Source organism: Triticum aestivum, chromosome 7D (assembly GCF_018294505.1).
Source record: "Triticum aestivum cultivar Chinese Spring chromosome 7D, IWGSC CS RefSeq v2.1, whole genome shotgun sequence".
Classification (NCBI taxonomy): domain Eukaryota; kingdom Viridiplantae; phylum Streptophyta; class Magnoliopsida; order Poales; family Poaceae; genus Triticum; species Triticum aestivum.
Window position 1 is genome coordinate 350124115 of NC_057814.1, and position 16594 is coordinate 350140708.

Below are 16594 nucleotides of genomic sequence, written 5' to 3' on the forward strand. Positions count from 1 at the left end.
TTCACCAGTTAAACAACCAAGGGGATGCACACGCACGGCGAGCGAACCAAGGCGGAGTATGATGGTGAGGCCTCAGACGGGAATGAACCTGAGCCATGGAAGATGCGACAGTCTAGTCGCAGGCGGAGGGGAGTATGAGGGTTGACTAGTTCGGGTGCGGGTGCGTGTTGGGGCTGACGTCGCTGGAGAATAATAGGATGTGTGGGGGAATAGAGGGATGGACTGGCCAACATTTGAGGGTACGATATGGTGGCGGAGGTGCAGCCAGCCGTGGGAGGCAGGAGTAGGTGGGACCGACAGGGTGGTTGGGTTTGGATGGCTGGAGGAAGAAGACAAGAGATAGAAGATACACGACAGATGTTGGATGTCAATCCAATGACTGGTAGGCAGAATCGTTTGTTGACTAGTAAGTCGACACCACCTTGGATAGGCTTTTTTCTCGTGGGTCCCAAATGTCAGAATCCAAATCTGTGACGGCCATGCAGCCTTTCTTATGAAAATTTACAACCCATTTGGTGTGGTAGTTCAAAATAAGTTTGTGGGTGCTGGTGGGGGGTAATCACTTGGGTTCTATAATGCACAGTGAGCTCAAGCAGCCGGCGAGAGTGATGTTATTCCGTGGGTTGGGATTTGTTACAATATTTCTCTCTTAATTAAACAAATGGCAAGCCATTTGCCTTGTTTCAACGAAAATATGACAGTCTTGAAAAGGGTAACAACATCTAACTCCAGCTTACAAACTGTACAAAAGCACGAGGGTTAATTGTTCATCAATTTTAGACAAAACCAAGATTGGAAAGGGCAACAACATCTAACTCCAGCACTGTTTTCGGTAGTCACAATCAAATGGATAGGTCAGTTCCATAGAATGAACATCCTGGGTCATAAAATTTACTTGATTATGACCACAAGATTTTGTAAATAGAAGCCCAACACATTCAGAAGCCCTTTTGTCCACCTGAAACCCTTTTTTTGCTCTTCGACATACCCATCCGTCAAAACCATGCTGCTCGTAAACTTAAGCCTAGTGGACAATAGTAACCTCGCATTCAGTAGGAAGAATCTGACAAATCTACTATTTGCATCATTGGCTGCATATCGTTCCAGCGTTATTGTCTTCAATTGAATGTCATGAGAACTGAGAAAATCCCGGTGCTTACGAATCCACTAATTGGTTATAACTTTCTTACCCCGTCCCGTTGCCTAAATAGACATGAAGGTTGAAAATAATTAAGGTCTAAAAAAGAGTGTCGAAAGAGCAACAACTGAATGGTTAATTCCAATCTATGTGAAATTATCACCTTTACATACAACTTCTCCAGATATGGAAAGCATTGCAGCAAGCCAATAATCTTGTTCAGTTCAAAACAATTCATATGGATATATAAGATCTTGACAGAATCCAGCACCATTGATAGGTTATCCATTGACAAACTCTTCATTGAGCATAGAACATAATATTACCACAAAAAGTGTACTCCAAGATGATATAGAACTTATGCGCAGAAATTTAAAGTGTAGCTTACGATTACAAGAGTAGATGATAATATACAGTACTTGAAGAACTATGGAGCCAAACACCATCTTGAAATGAGAACAGAAATCATGTATTGCACCCAAGGTCTCCAGTTTAGGCGTAGAGACGACAATTATTTCCGGCGGTGAATAACGAGAATCAAGGACCAAACTTTGAAGTGAAGGGGCATCTTCGATGATGAGATGCCTTCCATCAAAAGAAATTCCAATTCTTACAAGGTTAGGAAACTTTATTTGGAGACAACCGATTTCGTCAACTGTGAAAACAAGCACCAAGCACTCCAGGGCAGGGCAACTGGAGTGGATGATGTTGTGCGACGAGGCCTCCGACATATGAACCCGCACAAGTGAAAGTTTTTTGAGAAATGGGAGTCAAAGGTTTAGTAACAGATTGTCTGGTAGGTAGCACATCGCAAAGGTGGCGGTGTGGAGAGAGGAGGAAAAGCGCGAGATGGACATTAGTGCTGAGGCCACAAGTACATGGCGTTCGGTATGTGGTATGTGATTTCTAGGGGAATAGTAGAACTCAAGCAGCCATTTCTTGGCTGATCGTGTATGTAGTAGAGATTGATCACACATGTAGTGGATCTGAGAAACATGTCTGATCTCCACGTCTATCGCAGACATTTCACTTTCGGAAACCGTGGGCAGTGTTATCCCTAATTTAAAAATCATAGATTTTGAATTTGAAAGTAGGAAATCACTTATTTCATATCGAACCATGTTTATTACAAATATAGGTTCAACCACGCATGCATAATTCGATGCACAGGTACATATACTGAAGAACTACAGAAGCACCAATAAAGAATGATGAACCACAGTTGTACTAAAGACTGCAAAGAGAGAGGCACAAGACATTCTTGTTGCTGGAGAAGGTGAAGCGGAATGCCCATATTATACCCTCCTCCATACGTAATGCACGCATGATTCTAGGCCAATCGCTTGTGATGGCTGCCTGTCCATCCTTCACTGTCTTCACTAGGACTTCTCGAGGCTCATTGTAGTCTGGATGAAATACTTTAACCTTCATTGCGTGTCAACCAATCATGTACTTTGCGAGGTAATCTTGAGTAAACTGCTTCGGGAACCACTACGAACGAAAAAGATCAGACATTATTGTCTAATAACTCATTATGAGCAGTAAAAAGAGAAGGTTGTAGAGTTTGTAGTTACCATCCTATAGCTCACTGTTGTGTTGGATAGAGCCTAAACAAATAATTTGCTTGCCACCGTTCATATCTTTTTGCTAATAATCCTTATCAGTTTCCTCACTTGTTGCTTATTCATGAATATCTCATTGCCCCATACACAAAAAGGGTCGATGCATGGATCTTTGCCAAGGGCATATGTACCTACAAGCAACAAGTAAATATTAGAAGCTAACAAGTGTCCATGCCTGGATCTATATGCACTACATTATGGAATGACGGGGGGAGTACAAGCCGAGGGATGAAACTAACCTCGGCGGAAAATGCTGGCCACTCCCGTTGTTGTCCTGCATAAGTAGTGGAAAGACATGATAAGCATAGCAACCTTAACATGAAACAAATATAGCAAAGGTAAACAACATCATGTCCAAATGATAGCTTGAATGTGGTGGTTTTAGCATGCTGTTAAGGCAGAAATAAAATGGAAGTGAATGTTACCTACAACAGGCTTAACAACCATCAAATATTGCAATTCAAATTGGTATTGTTGAAAGTGAATAGAACGTAGGTCATGCTTAAACACCACACTGGATAAATGTGTAAAACTAAAATAAAGGGGATGTGTTAACTATACCAGGCATAACTGGAACCAAATATAGCTGTTCAAACTGGTATTGATGAAATCGAGCGGCACAGTTCTGACTTGCACAAAATGAACATCACATTGTGAATGAATGAAATAAACAAGGCATAAATGATCAGTATAACAACCAAATATAGCCATTGAAAACTGGACAGAGTCTCACTGTAACCATCCTAACAAGCAAATATAGAAAACATGGCATATGCTAGAAAACTAGACAAATGCTCACTGCAACCAACCTAACAAGCAAATACAGATAAACAAGGCATATGCTTGAAAATTGGACAAATGCTCACTTCAACCAACCTAACAACCAAATACAGATAAACAAGGTAACTACTTGATAACTGGACAAATGCTCACTGCAATCAACCTAACAACCAAATATAGATAAACAAGGCATCTAATTGATAACTGGACAAATGCTCACTTCAACCAACCTAACAAACAACTCAAGATAAACAAGGCATCTGCTCACTATAAACAACAAAATATAGCCATTCGTGAAACTGAAGTGGAAAATTCATACTTAAACATCACATACCCCTATTGAACATTACATTTTTGCATAACTAAAATAATTAAACATGGCATAGTTAAAACACCGCATGGAAAAAGCTACTACAACAAAGGGTATGGGCTGGCAAGATAGAAAAGGTAAGATTTGCTGATAGGATGTTTCCTCACATGTCATGGACGGGATCCTTCGAGTTGGAAGAGCACAGACCCATGGTGTGGTCTCTGATGTCACAGATGGGCTATGTCACCTTGGAAGAACCTTCGTGGGTGCCCTCCTCATGGTCGTGGTCGATGAGATCTGACTTGGAAATTGAGGATCCCAAGCCGCCGCTGTAGAACGTGTCCTTCAGAAATGACAAAATGGGCTCGATGGCGTACGAGGATCACAAATCCTTGACAGTGTGGTGGAGGAGATCAGCGGTAGGGCCATTGAAGAGTTCGATGGCGGTTGAACAAGAGGGGTTGGGGATGGACCACTTAACCTGTGACATGGCTCGTCTGAAGCCGTCACACTCGACGAGCTTGATGTCGTAGCCAGCTTTCATGAGATACAGTAATACGCTAGCCCGCTAACGTGAAGCCTTCGGCATGGCAACATAGTCAACATCTTCGGGATCGACAGGTCGGGGCGAACGGCGGCTACCTCGCCAAAGTCCACCGGAGAGGCCATGATAAACCTCTTCTTGGCCGAACGCTCGTCGGGCTCCCCGGGATACGTGGCCGGGGTTAGGCTGCGACATTCAGGAGCAGAGGATGTGGATCTGGCATGGAGGGACACCGCAGGCCTCATCTAAAAACTAAGGGGAGTGGGGCGACGGTATGGGTATCATCGGGTAACCTGAACTTTATTATCTAAGCTAGGAGGAATGGGCAGACCGGTAGGGGTTTGCAGCGGCGGCGGGCTAGGGTTCGAGGGGGGTGGGGGACTGTGGAGGGAGGGGGTGTTTGAGGATACGCCGCGGCTACTAAGTTTTTTAGTGATGGTGGGTCGAGATGGTGGTGGATGAGGGAGGGCGACGGTTCAAATGCCTCGGCTACTGCAATTTTACTATAAGGTTGGTGCTGGAGGAGTGGGGGCGACGGTTGAAGTACGGCGGCAACTAAAATTTGGGTAAAGGAATTGATGCGGGGCAGGAGTACCCAAGATCGCACACGGTCTAATAAGAAATATGCGTGTATGATAATAAGGAAAAGCGGCGGAACCGCCAATTTGTGCAACACTCAAGGCGGGTAGTTTGTTTTTATATTTCTAGCTAGCTGGTCTATCGCACACGGTTCATCCTAATTTTTGGATGCAGACGTGGAATTCAATCTAAATAAGCTACCCGCCATTAGCTTGCGCAAGTGGTGATTTTATAGCGCACTAGCATCACACCCGGTTAAGCCAGTACCTCCACCTTTGCTCGCGCTTGCACAATCGTGGTGATTCACAGCGCACTTGCATTGCACACGGTTAAACCACTACCTCCACCCCTACTCGCGCTTGTGCAGTCGTGGTGATTTCACAGCCGACTAGCATTGCAGACGATTAATCACTACCTACACCCTTGATCGCGCTTGCGCATTCATGGTGATTTCATAGTGCACTTGCATCACACACGGTTAAGCCAGTACAGCGAAGTCCGTTGAGCGTCATCCGAGTCTTTGTAGCAAAAACATGTCAGAGAGGGTCAGAAGACAGCCACACCAACATGTGGCCCAAATATATATGAGTGAAAAGGGTGGTCTATGATGTTCAAAATTATAATGCACAACTTTGACCGCGCGAGCCCACGGTTGTGTGCATCGTCAAAGATCGATGAGAGGGGCCAGAAGTCAAGAACCACCTGGAAGTGGCCAAATATATGTAGGAATATAGGGTGCGATGTTTAAAACTTTAAATACACAATGCACAACTTTGGTGGCACCTGTCTCGCAAACTGGAAAGCACCCTTGGATATATATATAATGACATAATGTCGTAGCTACCTAGCTAGGACGCTTGACCCGCCTCCCACTTCGTGTTAGCGGGGCGGACGCACGTAATGATACTTTGGTCATAGATGCATGTCGCCATGACCTACCATAAGACGGACAAGTGAATCTATCACTTGGTCAAACGACAACTAATGTTGTCGATACAAAATGGATAGAATATATATGTATTTAAACCGCTTGGGCCAATAGATTGAACCATCATCAAAAATCGCATGAGAGGGACCACAAAACTAGCACTGCCTACATGCGGCCCAAAATGATGTACGTTGGAAGGGGTGATGTGTGTATTCAATATCGAATAATGTACAAATTAGATTTGTTGCCTTCCTCTCGATACAGACAACAACCATGAAAGCCTGGTATTTAAGGACGAGATACGAAGGGTATGGTGTCGGTCGAACCCACCAATCCGAGCATGTGGGAGGGAATACTGACAATGCATGAGCTCGAACTTTGGTTGAACGACATGTCATGGTGACCGGCCCTAACACGAACTAGGAGGAATCCATTCATGGCCAACACATACCCTTCATTATCGGTCAAAGGGATGATATATATACACTCGGGGAGCCCACAGATATGCGTGTCGTCACAAAAAAACCGCACAAGGGAGACATGGTCGATCAGAAGACCCCCTATACACTGCATGTAGCCCGAAAATATCTATGGGTGGTGTGTTTTTTGTTCAAATCCCCAATGCACAACTTCGATGTGGAATCAACTACATTACAAACCAAACACAGTACCCGACCCCAAGCAAGGTTCAATACGTACGATGTCGGTTCCCCAACTTCGAGGCACGGTGGGGGGGGGGTGTCGTACAATGCATGCACTCAAACTTTATTTGGTCTAACATGGCACACATAGCAATAGGAAACCATCATGGTCAAACCCTTCTCGTATGTTGGGTCAAACGGAAAGATTGTGTGGGGCCCCCTCGTTATCGGTCAAGGATGATATATACATATAGACCTCGGGGAGCCCATAGATATGTGCGACGTCCATAAACCGCAAAAGAGAGACGTGCTCAATCAGAACACCCGCCCCCCTATACCTTGCATGCGGCCCGAGAAAATTTAAAAGTGTATGGGTCTGGTGTTTGATTTGTTCAAATCTCGAAAGCACAAGTTTGATGGGGCACCAACTACATCAGTAACATTACCAATAAGAAAACACAATCTACAAATTAGCAAAAAAGGGATCCCAAGGTCTATATAATCATCATGACAGGTCACTATAGAGAAATTTAGATGATAAATGTCTATAATGACCATATCATGGCGTTTAAATGAAGCTTGAGATATGCAACTTCCCACCGGGTCACCCATCCTTAGACTAATCCATCCTGAGAACACTTAACTTCTACGTTGTATTCGACTAGGTTAGCAGATGGGAAGCCGCCCCTTGCTGATAAGAATTGCCTCCTTGCCTTTAAAGCGTTTCACGCTGGTCACCCTATGGGACCTACTCCCTACTATCACACACGTTTGTGCTTTTAGAAACTGTGTGCAATATTTACATGGCCGGTGTGTCGCTGCCTAGCCTTCTATGAGCACTGACACTGGCAGCAGGAAACCGATGGGAGAAGAAGCGGGAAACCGATGGGAAGAGTGGCGGGAAATGGTAGCGTGTTTGGATATATATAACAACATTAATATGGAAAACTTAGGAGAGAAGGAAGCATGAGCTAGCATGACGCATGCATACAATGCTTACCCACGGGTGACAGACGGTTGACCAGAACTACCTTAAATATTCAGGGTTCATTTGGCCTTTTTTACACATTGTAATTAAGTTTATAAACATTAATTTAATGTGCATAATTCAAAATAGTGCACCAAAATGGCTACAAAAATCATACATGTGTCCTTGGATGCATGTTTAGGTCCCATGCAAAGTATGAGAATGAATTACAGCTATCTCGGGATCTGGCTCAGCCTCGGACATTGAGAATCTTGGTTTTTAAATCCCTGTAAATCTAAAACTCACCCAAAAATAGTGAAACTTGGCATGGTGTCACGACATGGCACATATATGTCGAGGATTTTTTTTGTCCATTTTGGGGCAAGTTTTATTAGAAGCCTCTTACAAACCGGAGCTTCTTTCAAGAAGCCTCATGGTTCCGATAGGGAAACCTGACCCCCTTGTGGGCGAAACGATAATAACTGCCTCTTTTCTCCTTTTATGTTTTTCTATAGGCAACATGGAACGACAGGATATCCATGCTGAAATTTAAAATTATTCAGGGTTCGTTTGGCCTTTTTATACGTTAATTGAGTTTCCTAGGCATTTAATGTCCATAATTCGAATATGAAATACAAATACATGCTCCAGTTCACCAAAATGGCTAGAAAAATCATACATATGTCATTGGGTGCATGTTTAGGTCCAATGGAAGGAATGTGAATGAATTACAACCGTACCGGCGTCCTGACTCGTCCTCAAACATTTGGAATCTCGGTTTTTAAATCCCTGTAAATCCAACACTCACCAAAAAGTCATGAAAGTTGGTATGGTGTCACGTCATGGCAAATATATGTCGTGGTAAAAACATTGTCCAATTTGGGCCAAGCTTTATTACAAACCTCTTAAAACCGGAGCCTCTCGCAAGAACCCTCGTGGTTTCGATAGCGAAACATGTCCCCTTGTGGGCGAAACGATAATCGCTCCCTCTTCTAGCCTTGTATTTTCTTCTACACACAACATGGGACAGCGGGAGATTCACGCCGAACTTTGAAATTATTCAGGGTTCGTTTGACCTTTTTTATTCATTAATTGAGTTTTCTAGGCATTTTAATGTCCATAAGTCAAATCCGAACTACAAATACATGCTCCAGTGCACCAAAATGGCTAGAAAAAACCGGACATGTGTCCTTGGGGTGCATGTTTAGTTCCCATGGAAGGAATGGGAATGAATTCAACCGTCTTGACGTTCTGGCTCGCCCTTAAAAATTGCGAATCTCGGTATTTAAATCTCTGTAAATCCAAAACTCACCAGAAAATCATGAAACTTGGCATGGTGTCACGACATGGCACATATATGCCGTCGTAAAAAATAGTCCAATTTGGACCAAGCTATATTACAAGCCTCTTACAAACCGAAGCTTCTCGCAACCCTCATAGTTCCTGTAGGGAAACATGTCCCTCTTGTGGGCAAAACGATAATCGCTGCCTCTTCTTGCCTTGTATTTTGTTTTCTACGGGCAACATAGAATAACAGAAGTGTCTGGCTATTTTATATATTTAATGTAGTCCATAATTCAAATTTGAACTACAAGCACATGATCTAGTGAAGCAAAATGGGTGGAAAATCGTACATGTGTGATTTGGTGCATGTTTAGGTCTCATTGAAGGAATGGGAATGAATTACAAACGTCTCGTCATTCTGAAACATTGAGAATCTCAGTTTTTAAATCCTAGTAAATAGAAAACTCACCCAAAAACATGAAGCTTGGCATGGTTTCTGGACATGGCACACATATGCCGTGGTAAAAAATTGAATAGTTTGAGACAAGGCGCACACATTAATAGCCAACAAAGTCCTTTTGAAACAAATAGCTGGCACGTTAATATCGCAAACGGTTGGATTATATGAACCCTGCGTGTTCCCATAAGCACCTAAGTGCGGCCACACGTCCCTCTTTTCTAAAGGAAAGTACTACCTCCGTCCTCATTCATTGGTCATCTTTGTAATTTGTGCCAAAATTTAACCATACTCAGTGGCGTGCGTGCAATTATTTGATTAGACAGGACGAGCGCGAGAAGTCCACCGTGTAGGCTCGATGGGACGTGTGTGAGCAGTCTACCACACAGGCTCGATGGGACACGTGCATCCTGTCCACCTCGTAGGCTCGACGGGATACGAGCGAGCAGCAAGGCCGCCCATGCTCACCGAGAACGGAGCACTTTGACCTCCAACCACCACCTATTAGGGAAAACAAATAGGGGTATATATTTTCCCCTGACTCATGCATGGATAGTGAAGACACATGCACGGGAGCAAGATTACAGCACCAAGGTCAGGCCAAGGTACAAGAGATCAAGATCTTCAATGGACCAACATGCAGATCAGGAGGACCAAGACCAAGCCAGAGAAGTAAGAAACCACCAGGGGAAAAGCCTCCCTTGCCGGGAAGGCGAGCCTGGCGAGGACGAGGTCTCCCCCGGAAGGAAACCTCCAAGACATCAAGGCAGGGCCTGCCGGGACTCGTGAAGGCAGGGCCTCCTCACTAGACCACTTCACCGCGACGCATGCCGTCAATCAATGTGGTGTCAAGCCGCAAAGTGACTAAGTGGCAGCAAGTTGCCACATGGAAGCCTCTTTCTATAGGAAATGCCTACAGACGACACCCGTCCTGTGATGTGTCGAGCGAGCAGGTGCGCAGCTGGCAAAACAGCCCGGCAAGGCTTGCCGGGCAAGCAACGATGTGACATTGAGCGGTGCATTTAATGCGCTCTGTCAGCCTGCAGAGTTAGGTATGATAGCACTGTTTTCTATGTTATCAGTGCATAATGACTAATTTGCCACTGTGGTGACCCCTTAATTTATAAAAGGAGGCCCGTGGCAACCATAGAAAGGGTTAGAAGGTTGGACACCCACACATTCATACGCACGTAGTCCCTGTCGCCCCAAGGCTACCCTGCTGGGCAAGTGTACTACACAGCACCACCATTCTTCCACCATCAATCCACCAAAGCAGGTGTAGGGTTTTACGCCTCGTGGCAGCCCGAACCTGGGTAAAACTGCCCACGTGATCTCCGTCATGCTACCCCACACTCTTCTGCTCTTTGTGCAACATGTCGTTCCCCACCCGAACCAGCAAGGGACCTTTGGTCCCATAGGTGGCCGTGGTTTCCCGCGACATCTTTGGCGCGACAGGTAGGGGGATCACTTGCGCGAACCTGAAAGCGTGAGAAGCGCGCCATATCCATGGTAGCCTGCCCGAAGCTTTTGGTGTCTGTGGCGCCTGCGAAAATGCGAAGACCGAGCGGGGCTGTCCCCGCATCCGCCTTATTCGTTACCACGTTCCGCCGTAGCGGCAGCTACAGCGAAGATTGCTGCCGGCGGTGATATGCTCCTCCCGGTGACCCATGCGGCTGATGTTTGCTAAGACTACGTCGGTATTTCTCCAAAGAGGAAGGGATGATGCAACACAGTAGCGGTATGTATTTCCCTCAGTGATGAAACCAAGGTTATCGAACCAGTAGGAGAACCAAGCAACACAACGTAAAACAACACCTACACAGAGATAAAAACTACTCGCAACCCGACGTGTTGAAGGGGTTGTCAATCCCTTTCGGGTAACGGCGCCAGAAGTTGGCAAAACGGACGTGAAATAAATTGTAGTAGATTGATAGATCGAACGCCAAATAAAATAAATAATAGTAAAACGCAGCAAGGTATTTTTGGTTTAGTAGATCCGAAAATAAAAGCAAAGGAAAAGTGGATCGCAAAGGCAAATAATACGAGAAAGAGACTTGGGGGCCGTAGGTTTCACTAGTGGCTTCTCTCGAGAAAAATAGCAAACGGTGGGTAAACAAATTACTGTTGGGCAATTGATAGAACTTCAAGTAATCATGATGATATCCAGCCAATGATCAATACATAGGCATCACGTCCAAGATTAGTAGACCGACTCCTGCCTGCATCCACTACTATTACTCCACACATCGACCGCTATCCAACATGCATCTAGTGTATTAAGTTCATGGAGAAACGGAGTAATGCAATAAGAACGATGACATCATGTAGACAAGATCTATCTATGTAGAGACAGACCCCATCGTTTTGTCCTTAGTAGCAACGATACTTACATGTCGGTTCCCCTTCTGTCACTGGGATCAAGCACCGTAAGATAGAACCCACTACAAAGCACCTCTTCCCATTACAAGATAAATAGATCAAGTTGGCCAAACAAAACCCAAATATCGGAGAAGAAATACGAGGCTATAATAAATGATGCATATAAGAGATCAAAGAAACTCAAATAACTTTCATGGATATAAAAAGATATATCTGATCATAAACTCAAAGTTCATCCGATCCCAACAAACACACCGCAAAAAGAGTTACATCATATGGATCTCCAATGGAAGTCCATTGTATTGAGAATTCAGCGAGAGAGAGAAAGCCATCTAGCTACAAACTACAGACCCGAATATCTACAAAGAACTACTCACGCATCATCGGAGAGGCACCAATGGAAGTGGTGAACCCCTCCGCGATGGTGTCTAGATTGGATATGGTGGTTCTGGACTCTGTGGCGGCTGGAATTGATTGTCGTCGACTCCGCCGGGGTTTCTGGAATATTGGGGTATTTATAGAGCAAAGAGGCGGTCCGGGGGGCACTCGAGGTGGGCACAACACACGAGGGCGCGCCTGGCTCTCCTGGCGCACCCTGGTGGGTTGTGCTCCCCTGGGAGCACCCCCAGGCGCAGCTTTGGCCCATTAGGTGTCTTCTGGTCGATAAAAATTCTCCGTGAAGTTTCGTTGCATTTGGACTCCGTTTGGTATTGATTTCCTGCAATGTAAAGAACATGCAGAAAACAGCAACTGGCACTATGTCAATAGGTTAGTACAAAAAATGATATAAAATGACTATAAAATGATTATAAAACATCCAAGATTGATAATATAACATCATGTAACAATCAAAAATTATAGATACGTTGGAGACGTATTAGCATCCGCAATCTTAACTCCTACTCGTCCTTGAGTAGGTAAGTGATAAAAACAGAATTTTTGATGTGGAATGCTGCCTAACATGTCATATCATATTTCTTTTCTTTATAGCATGGACATTTGGACTTTATATTGTTCAAAGCTATAGTCTAGTTTTGACATGATAACTTAAATACTCAAGCATATCAACAAGCAACCATGTCTTTCAAAATATCAACGCTAAAATAAGCTATCCCTAGCCCATCATGCTCAATCATTGATCCATTCATGAAACACACTCGCATATTAACTACACCCAATACTCAACTACTATCATATTGCCTCCTAGTTGGTGCTTTTATAAGAGAAGATGGAGACTCAAATTCAAAATAAAAATTGCATAAAGTAAAAGAAAGGCCCTTCGCAGAGGGAAGTATGGATTTGTAGAGGTGACAGAGCTGAAAGCAAAAATTGAGAGATAAAAACATTTTGGGAGGTGTGCCTTTCCCACCAATGAAAACGACTTAGAGTTCCCAACACTTTCCATGCTAAAAATATCATAGGCGGTTCCCAAACAGAAAATAAAGTTTATTCCTTTTTCAACCATACTTTCACTTTCCATGGCTAGCCGTATCCACGGTTGGCCTCCATACCAACACTTTCCAGGGAATTTATTATTTGACAACATAAACTATATACATTTTTCAGTTCGGGACAGGGCATCCCTAATACCTTTGCCTTACACTCGTGCAATGACAAGTGAATAAACACTCATCGTGAGAATAACACATCTAGCATGGAAAATATTAGCCACCCCTCACCGCTCCGCGAGCAGTACGAACACACAAAAGAGAAGTTTATTTTTAAAATAGGAGATGGCACATACAAATTTGCATAGAACGGCAAAAGAATACCGCATATAGGTAGATATAGTGGACTCATGTGGCAAAACTGGTTTAAAGGTTTTTGGATGCACAAGTAGAGATCATACTTAGTGCAAAATGAAGGCTAGCAAAAGATTGAGAAGCGACCAACCAAGAAACGAATAATCTCGTAATCGAGCATTAAGCATAATTAACACCGGATAATGCATCACAAGTAGGATATAATTTCATTGCATAATTATTGACTTTCGTGCTTGCATAGGGAATCACAAACCTTAACACCAATATTCTTACTAAAGCATAATTACTCATCAATATAACCCACATATCACATCAGCATATCTCAAAACTATTACTAAGATCAAGTTTATTTTGTCCAATGATCTTCATGAAAGTTTTTATTATATCCTTCTTGGATATCTATCACCTTGGAACTAATTTTCATATGTTGCTTTTGATAAGCTCAAACAAATATTAGTGAAGATCATGCGCATTAAATTTATTTCTCTCAAATTAATTTATGTGAAGCAAGAGAGAATTTCTTGAAAATTTTACTAACTCTCACGTAAATCTAAGTGAAGCAAGAGAGCATTTATTCAAAAATACTAAACACATCGTGCTAAAAAAGATATAAGTGAAGCACTAGAGCAAGTCCATAGCTCATAAAAATTTAAGTGAAGCATAGAGAGCAATTCTAACAAGTCATGACATAATTTTGGCTCTCTCAAATAGGTGTGTCCAGCAAGGAATCAAGACTTAAAACACAAAATAAAACAAGCAAAGACTCATATCTTACAAGATGCTCCAAGAAAAACACATAGTATGTGACGAATAAAAATATAGCTTCGAGTAAAATACCGATGGTCGTTAGAAGAAAGAGGGGATGCCACTCGGGGCATCCCCAAGCTTAGTTGCTTGCTCTCTTTTGGATAATAGCTTGGGATGCTGGGGCATCCCCAAGCTTAGGCTCTTCTTACTCCTTATTCCTTCATCCATCGTAAGATAACCCAAAACTTGAAAACTTCAATCACACAAAACACAACAAAACCTTCGTGAGATCCGTTAGTATAAGAAAACAAATAACTACTATAAGTACTGTTGCAACCTATTCCTATTTTATTCTTGCATTATATCTACTATATTCCAACTTTTCTATGGCAAAAACTCATCAGAGAAAACCATAGAGCCATCAAAACAAGTATACAACGCAAAGAAAACAGAACATGTCAAAAACAGAACAGTCTGTAGCAATCTGAATTTTTCGAATACTTCTGTCACTCCAAAAATTCTGAACAATTAGGACGACCTGAGCAATTTGTATATTAATCTACTGCAAACAAATTGGTATTTTATCACGCTCTGGTTAAAAATAAGAATTGTTTTCGTGAGCACATAATTTTCTGTTTTTTCAGCAAGATCAAAGAACTATCACCCAAGAAGATCCTAATGGCTTTACTTGGCACAAACACAAATTAAAACACAAAAAACACAATCATAACAGCAGCATGATTGTGCTAACACTCAAGAACAGAAAGCAAAAAGCAAAAATAAATTTTATTCATTGGGTTGCTTCCCAACAAGCTTTATTGTTTCACGCCCGTAGCTAGGCATAATTTTTATTGATGCTCACAAGGATGATAATAATTGAAACACCAAGAGAGCATCATAAAACATGTGACGAACACATTTAAGTCTAACATACTTCCTATGCATAGGAATTTTATAGGAAACCAAATTAGCAAGACAAGCAAGATCTAACATATGCATGGAAGAAAACAATAGCAATCTCAACATGAAGAGAGGTAATTTAGTAAAATGGAAATTTCTACAACCATATTTCCCTCTCTCATAATAATTACATGTGGGGTATATTCAAACTCAACAATATAGCTATCACATAACATATTCTCTTCATGATCCACATGCATGCAAAGTTGACACTCTTCCAAAATAGTGGGATTATCATCAAATAAAGTCATGACCTCTCCAAGCCCACTTTTATAAAAAAAATTCATAAGATTGAACACTCTCCAAATATGTGGGATTATTTTTATCTAAAGTTGACACTCTTCCAAACCCACTTTCAACATTATTACAAACATATTCATCATGAGGCTTAAATAAACTATCAAGATCATAAGAATCATTAGCACCCCAATCATGATCATTGCAATAAGTAGTGGACATAGCAATATTAGCATCCCCAAGCTTGGGGTTTTGCATATTATTAGCACAACAAACATTCATAGAATTTATAGTAAAATCATTGCAATCATGCTTTTCATTCAAGGAGCTATCATGAGTCACTTCATAAATTTCTTCATCGCAATTTTCAGATTCATGAATCTCAAGAAAAACATCATAAAGATGATCAAGTGCACTCAACTCACTTGCAATTGGTTCAACATAATCAGATCTTTTGAAAAGATTAGCACGTGGATGAGGATCCATATCAATAGTTTTTTAGCAAGCGAAGATGCAAGTAAATAGAAGGCACATGGTAACACAAGCAAAGGTAGCAAACAAGATTGCAACCAAAAAGATAGATCTGACGAGAAAATGGCGAACAAAAAAGAGGGCGAATAAAACGACAAATTTTTGTGAAGTGGGTGAGAGGAAAACGAGAGGCAAATGGCAAATAATGTAAATTGCGAGGATATGAGATTTGTGATTAGGAACCTGGTATATGTTGAAGATCCTCCCCGGCAACGGCGCCAGAAATTGGCGAGTTGTCGAGAGACTATCTTGACTTGATCCTCCCCGGCAACGGTGCCAGAAATTCCTTCTGATGTCTGCTAAGAATACGTCGGTATTTCCCCAAAGAGGAAGGGATGATGCAGCACAGCAGCGGTATGTATTTCCCTCAGTGATGAAACCAAGGTTATCGAACCAGTAGGAGAACCAAGCAACACAACGTAAAACAACACCTACACACAGATAAAAACTACTCGCAACCCGACGTGTTAAAGGGGTTGTCAATCCCTTTCGGGTAACGGCGCCAGAAGTTGGCAAAACGGACGTGAAATAAATTGTAGTAGATTGATAGATCGAATGCCAAATAAAATAAATAATAGTAAAACGCAGCAAGGTATTTTTGTTGTGCCCTGGTGGGTTGTGCTCCCCTCGGAGCACCCCCCCCAAGGCACAACCCTTGCTCATTAGCTGTCTTTTGGTCCATAAAAATTCTCTGTGAAGTTTTGTTGCATTTGGACTCCATTTGGTA